The sequence below is a fragment of the Arachis hypogaea genome, chromosome 17 (assembly GCF_003086295.3).
Source record: "Arachis hypogaea cultivar Tifrunner chromosome 17, arahy.Tifrunner.gnm2.J5K5, whole genome shotgun sequence".
NCBI classification, from domain to species: domain Eukaryota; kingdom Viridiplantae; phylum Streptophyta; class Magnoliopsida; order Fabales; family Fabaceae; genus Arachis; species Arachis hypogaea.
In genome coordinates this window covers 83116521-83123438 of record NC_092052.1, presented here as the reverse complement: position 1 = coordinate 83123438, position 6918 = coordinate 83116521, and the positions used below count along the sequence as shown (strand labels likewise).

General features: G+C 43.2%; 1 non-coding gene across 1 annotated transcript; it reads right to left on the bottom strand.

The window, feature by feature from the left end:
• Positions 1 to 6446: 6446 nt before the first annotated feature.
• On the bottom strand, positions 6447 to 6554 carry LOC112767509 (small nucleolar RNA R71). The gene has a single exon (XR_003184951.1). It is a non-coding gene; the product is annotated as a small nucleolar RNA R71 (small nucleolar RNA).
• Positions 6555 to 6918: the final 364 nt, after the last annotated feature.

Here is a 6918-nt window from a genome sequence, read left to right as displayed (position 1 = left end):
GCTGTACCGACCGAGATCCTGGATAGACCGCCAACTTGTGGCACATCAGCTTGGGGTCTATGCCTGGCATGTCTGCGGCTTTCCATGTGAAGAGATCGACATTATCTTGTAAGAATTGTACCAGTAATTCTTTTGAGTCTCCTCTCAGGATCGTGCCGATATTAGTCGTTTTGTCCGAGGTGTCTCCGATCTGAACCTTTTCTATCTCAACTTCTGGCTACGGACGGAGTTCTTCTCGTCTCTGAACTCCGCCAAGCTCAATTGTATGAAACTCTTCTCCTCTGCCTCTGAGGTTTAGACTTTCGTTATAACAGCGGCGTGCCATCATTTGATCTGCTTTTATTGTGGCTATCCCCTCTGTTGTTGAGAATTTCATGCATAGATGTGGAGTCGAGACTATTGCACTGAGTTGATTTAGTGTTGTCCGACCTATATGAGCATTGTAGGCTGAACTCACGTCGACCACAATGTAGTCTATTTTGAGTGTCCTGGATTGGTTCCCTTTTCCGAAGGTTGTATGTAGTGATACGTATCCCAGTGGTTGTACCGGGATATCTCCCAATCCGAATAGACTGTTCGGGTATGCCCTAAGCTCCTTGTCTTCTAGGCCGAGCTTGTCGAAGGCAGTTTTGAATAAGATGTCGGCGTAGCTCCCTTGGTCTATTAATGTGCGGTGAAGGTTGGCGTTTGCTAGTATGATGGTGATGACCATGGGGTCGTCGTGTCCCGAGATGATTGCAGGGATGTCAGGTGCTTCCTCCTTTCCATCGACATGATATACTTCTTTGAGATATCTTTTGCGAGATGATTTGGAGATTCCTCCCCTGCAAATCCGCCGTGTATCATGTGGACATATTTTTCCGGTGTACGAGGTGATCGCGCGGTTCGTCTGATATCTTCGTCCCTTCGTCTCTTTCTTTGGTCATCATCTCGGGTGGCTAGAAATTGATCTAGTTTTCCTTCCCTCACTAATTTTTCTATGATGTTCTTTAGATCGAAGCACTCGTTGGTGGAGTTCCCTCGCACTCGATGATATTCGCAATATTCATTCTGGTTTCCTCCTCCTCTTTTGCCTTTGAGTGGCCGAGCTGGGGGTATTTTCTCCGTATGGCAGACTTCTTTGTATACGTCGACTAGGGATGCCCTGAGAGGGGTGTAATTGTGGTATTTTTTTATTTTTTCCCCTTGTCGATATTTTTTCCTTTTGGATTCCTTGTCTTTATCTCGGCAGGGGACCCCGGATTTTGAGGTTTCTCCCAACCGAGCGTTTTCTTCCATGTTGATGTATTTTTCTGCTCGCTCCTGCAATTCGTCTAAGGAAGTAGGGTACTTCTTTGATATGGATTGGCTAAAAAGTCCTTCTCGTAGGCCATTGATGAGTCCCATGATGGCGGCCTCTGTTGGCAAGCTTTATATGTCCATGCATGTTTTGTTAAATCTTTCCATGTAGTTACGGAGGCTCTCCCGATCTCCTTGCTTGATCCCCAGTAAATTGGGGGCGTGCTTGGCCTTATCTTTCTGGATGGAGAATCTGGCTAGGAATTTTTTGGCCAGGTCGTCAAAGTTTAAGATGGACTTTGGAGGTAGGTTGTCGAACCATCTGATTGCTGTCTTCGTGAGAGTTGTTGGAAAAGCTTTGTAGCGAACGGTATCTGAGGCATCGGTGAGGTACATTCTGCTTCTAAAATTGCTGAGATGATGGTTGGGATCTGTGGTGCCATCATACAAAATCATATCCGGGAGTTTGAAGTCTTTTGGAATTTTGGTTTTCCTGATTTCCCTGGTGAAGGGATCTTGTTCTTTGCGTGAATTTTCCTTAGGAGTGGTCCGAGGAGCTTTTAATTTGAGATCGGCTTCTAATTGCAGTAGTTTATCTTCCAATTATCGACGTCGTCATACCTCTCTTTGTAGATCCTTCCCGACCTCTCGTTGTTGTTGGGTTTCTTTTTCAAGTTGCTTTAAGCGGTCTTGAAGTGCTTCTATTACCCCCGGATTTGATGAGTTTTTGTTCCCGTTGGATTCCGGAGTATCCTTTAGCGTAGTGTCAGTGTTCTTGTGCGGTGTTCTATTTTCTGGATCTGAATCGTGGTCGTTATCATGACCGTCCGCCATGGTGTTGGGATGACTTCTAGGTCCCCAGCAATGGCGCCAATGTTCTGAGGGTTACCTGAAACTGTAGGTCGATCTCGGATGAGATCTTCTGTACTGGTCAGAGATGACGTGTCCGGCCGGTTGGTGGCGGCCGGAGCTGTTGTGTCCGACTTGTTGGACTGGCTGCACTGCTGATCCTTCGTCACCGGAGGGTGGGGGAACCTGCAAGAGACTCCGATGCTTAAGTTAGCATGGGTATTAAACAGGTTTTTAGTAGAATCAGAGTATGAGTTATACCTGGGTGCTCCAGTTTATTTATAATGATGAGGAGTGACCTTTTTAGATAAGATAAGTTAGTTATCTTATCTTATCTTTGTGTGAGGTCACCTTATCTTCCATGGAACCGCCCTTATCTCTATAGGCGTGGGCTGCCTCTGGATCTGGGTCGTATTCCTTGAGTTGGACCCTTCTTTGGGCTTTCCTATCGATTTGGCCGAGTTCTTTGTGAAGAAGTCGGTCCGCTTGACCTAAAGAGGTCGGTCACTTTGCTACTGAACATCCCGGTTTGGACAGCTCGACCCAGGGTATGAACACCCTCCAAAGATCAAGATCCATTCACCAAAGAAATCATGAAAGCTAAAGTTCTGAAGGATTTGAAAGTTCCCGACATGACCCCATACAATGGTACCTCTGATCCAAGCCATCGTCTCAGCAATTTCAGAAGCAGAATGTATCTCAGTGACGTATCAGACGCTATTCGTTGCAAAGCCTTCCCGACTACCTTGACAAAGACGGCAATTAAGTGGTTCGACAGTTTGCCTTCTAGATTCATCATAAATTTTGACGACCTAGCCAAAAAGTTTCTTGCTGGATTCTCCATCCAGAAGGACAAGGCTAAACACGCCCCAATCTTATTAGGAATCAAACAAGGTGACAGGGAGAGTCTCCGATCTTATATGGAAAGATTAAACAAGGCATGCCTGGACATACAAAGCCTACCAACAGAAGCAACCATAATGGGTCTCATCAATGGCCTATGAGAAGGACCTTTTAGTCACTCCATATCAAAGAAACACCCAACATTTTTAAACGAAGTATAGGAACGGGTAGAGAAGTATATCAACATGGAAGAAAATTCTCGACTAGGAGAGACTTCGAAACCCAGATTTCCCTACCCTTCCCGGGATAAGGACAAAGACTCCAAAAAGAAAGAAGATCAGCATAGAGAAAAAACTAAAAAATATCACAATTACACCCCTCTCCGGGTATCCCTTGTGTATGTTTTCCGAGAAGTATGCCATACTGAGAAGATTCCACCACCTCATCCAATCAAAAGCAAAAAAGGGGGAAATCGGACAGAATACTGCGAATACTATCGAATCTATGGACATCCTACAAACGAGTGCTTCGACTTAAAGAATGTCATAGAAAAATTGGTAAGAGATGGGCGATTAGATCGGTACTTAGCCAACAAAATGGACGAACCCAGAAAAATAAGAAGGGATGAAGAGGGCGGACGAGCTGAATGACCAACCCGCACCCCAGAGAGACACGTTCACATGATAAATGGAGGATTCACAGAAGGAGGGATCTCCAAATCATCTCGCAAAAGGCACCTTAAAGAAGTATATCACGTTGGAGGAGGAGAAGGATCACCCGACCTCCCTACTATTACTTTTACCCAGGAAGACGCCGCAGGTCTCATTTTGGGACATGATGATCCCATGGTCATTACCATCATATTGGCCAATGCCAATCTCCACCGTACACTGGTGGACCAAGGATGCTCGACGGATATCTTGTTTAAATCCGCCTTCGACAAACTCAACTTACATGAAAAAGAGCTCAGAGCATATCCGAACAACTTGTTTGGACTAGGGGACACTCCAATCCAACCACTTGGATATATCTCACTACACACAACCTTTGGAAAGGGAATCCGATCAAGGACACTCAACATAGACTACATCGTGGTCAATGTGAAGTTCCCAACTCTACATCTATGCATGAAGTTTCCAACTCCAGAAGGGATCGCCACGATTAAAGGAGACAAAAAGATTGCACGAAAGTCTGAACCTTAGAGGCAAAGGAGAAGAAATCAACACTATCGAACTAGGGGGAGTACGAGGTCGGGAGGAACTTCGTCCACAGCCTGAGGGCGAGATTGAGGAAGTCCAGATCGGAGATATCCTAGATAAAACAACAAATATTGGGGCGGCTTTGAAAAAAGACATAAAAGAGTGATAAACCACTATTTTATGGTTTATAATGTGTTTAATTGTGTGGTTTTATCATGATCTTTACCCACTTATTCATATGATTAGCATGCATTTATATTTCCTTCCTAAAATTATTACATGATGGAAAACTTGCTTCCTAGAGACTTTTAATTATGTATTTTAATTCTCCTTTATTCCATTCGATGTCGTGATCTGTGTGTTAAGTGTTTCAGGCTTTATAGGGCATGAATGAGTTGGAGATTGGTAAGGAAGCTTGCAAAAATGGAAGGAACACAAGAAATTAAGGAGATGACCAGCGAGAAGTGATGCAGCCACATGGCTCACGCGACTGCGCGGAAGAGAGGAAATAGCACAAGTGACGCGGAGGCGTGGACAACGCGCTCGCGTGGCAAAGCAAAACGCCGAATGACGCGTCCACATGAATGACGCGATCGCGGGACGTGCGCGATCTACTTAATCTGTAGAATTCACTGGGGGCGATTTTGGGCCCTGTTTTGACCCAGTTTTCGGCCCAGAAAAGCAGACTAGAGCCAAAGAACATGCAGAAACCAAAACAACATTCATTCTACATAGTTTTTAGTTTTTAGATCTAGTTTTACTTTTCCCCTAGGTTTTCTCTCTACACATTCATAGTTCTTAGGATTTTTATTTATATTGCTCTTTGCATTGGGATATTGAGAAGAGTTATTACCTCATCAAGACTTCGTCATTCTAGTTCATTTTCTTTACTTGGCTTTACTCTTTCATGTCCTTTAATTTACTCAATTTTACTATTAGATTATTTTAGAATTTATCAATACAAGAGTTTCTTTTATTTTTAATTGATTCCTTTGAGTTTTATTTATTATGTCTTTCTTTAATTCCCTTTCCTATGTTATGAGTTCTACATTCACAATGAGCGAGTAGTTCCCTAACTTGATGGGGAGTTGATTGAAAGGAACCCTTGAGTTGGAATGCTCAAAAGAGAAATTGTAATTGGGTTTATTGTTGGATTGCCATCTAGTCACTAACGCCAATCCTTCCAAGTAAGCAGATTGGGACTTGTGAATAGAAACAACATTCGAACTTTTTTGACTTTCCCTTACCTAGTAAGGGATAACTAAACAGAACAACCTTCAATTATCAATTAATCTTGAGAGTACTGCAACAAGAATAGGGCTTCCAACTAATCTACTCCCAGTCAAGGCTTTTATTTAAATTACTTAATTTCCCCAATTTAATTTCCTGTTTATTCAACTCAAACTCTTTTTGAAAATATCTGATTAATAAAATAGCACACCTTTCTGCAACTCGTTGGGAGACGACCTGGGATTTATACTCCCAGTATTTTAATTTTAATTTTTGTGACAACCCTTCTAAATTGATAAGCAGATTTCTGGTTGGTTAAGAACTATACTTGCAATGCATATTTTATAACAATTCTTGAATCACCAATTTCCGCCACGTCAATTTTTGGCGCCGTTGCCGGGGAGTTGCAATAGAGTGCTAAAGTTATTGATTGGATTTTATTTATTTGCATTTTATTTTATTTTGCTACTATGAGCTGCTTGTTTCTTTCGTTAGATGACGCGTTCACTTCCTGATCCAAGCTTGCCAGTATTCGATCCTGAGATTGAAAGAACTATTTCACGAATAAGGCAAACTCGGCGTCGGTTAGTCCTCTCAGAGGACGGATCTGAAACGTCACTTGAAAAAGAAACCAGCCCCTGTTCTACTGATTTGGTTGATTTACGTGCAGGTAACATGGCAGCAGCTAGGAGAGTTACTATCCAGGAGGTTGGAGCCCCTGATTTTACAATGCAACCATTTCAAGCGCATCACCCAGCGGTGGCTACAGACTTTGAAATAAAGACCGCACTGCTCAATTTGATGCCCAAGTTTCATGGCTTGCCTGCTCAAGAGCCTATCAAGCACCTGAGAGATTTCCAAGCAGCCTGTTCTACTGTCAGGCATGATGGTACAGATGAAACTTCAATTTTGCTGAAAGCTTTCCCGTTTTCTCTTGAGGGGAAGGCAAGAGAGTAGTACTACACTCAACCAGCAGCAACTGTATCCAACTGGGATACATTGAGAAGAGAATTCTTGGAAAAATTCTTTCCAGCTGAAGTTACTGATAAACTGAGGAAAGACATTTCCATGATTGTTCAGGATAAATCTGAGACTGTCTATGAATACTGGGAGCGCTTCAATAATCTTCTGGAAGCATGCCCCCACCATATGATTGACAAGATAGTGTTACTCGGTTATGTCACACAGGGCATGAGGCCCCAAGATAAGACCACATTGGAAAGTGCTAGCAATGGGTCTATGAAAAAGTACAAGACCACTGATGAGGCATGGCAATTGATCAACGACTTAGCCGAATCTACTCGAAATCACAGGCAGAAACAAGACCGTTCAAAAGCCGTTGTAGAAGTATCCTCTAGCAGAGAGACTGCTGCTCTAACTCAGAGTATCGGCGAAATGACCAACTTGCTGAAGCAGATGCAATTGAATCAACAACAAGTTCAGCAAGCTCAACCTTCTCCACCACAGCAAAACCAACAGTTAGTCCCACAGAGAGTTTGCAGAATCTGTGCTGATTATA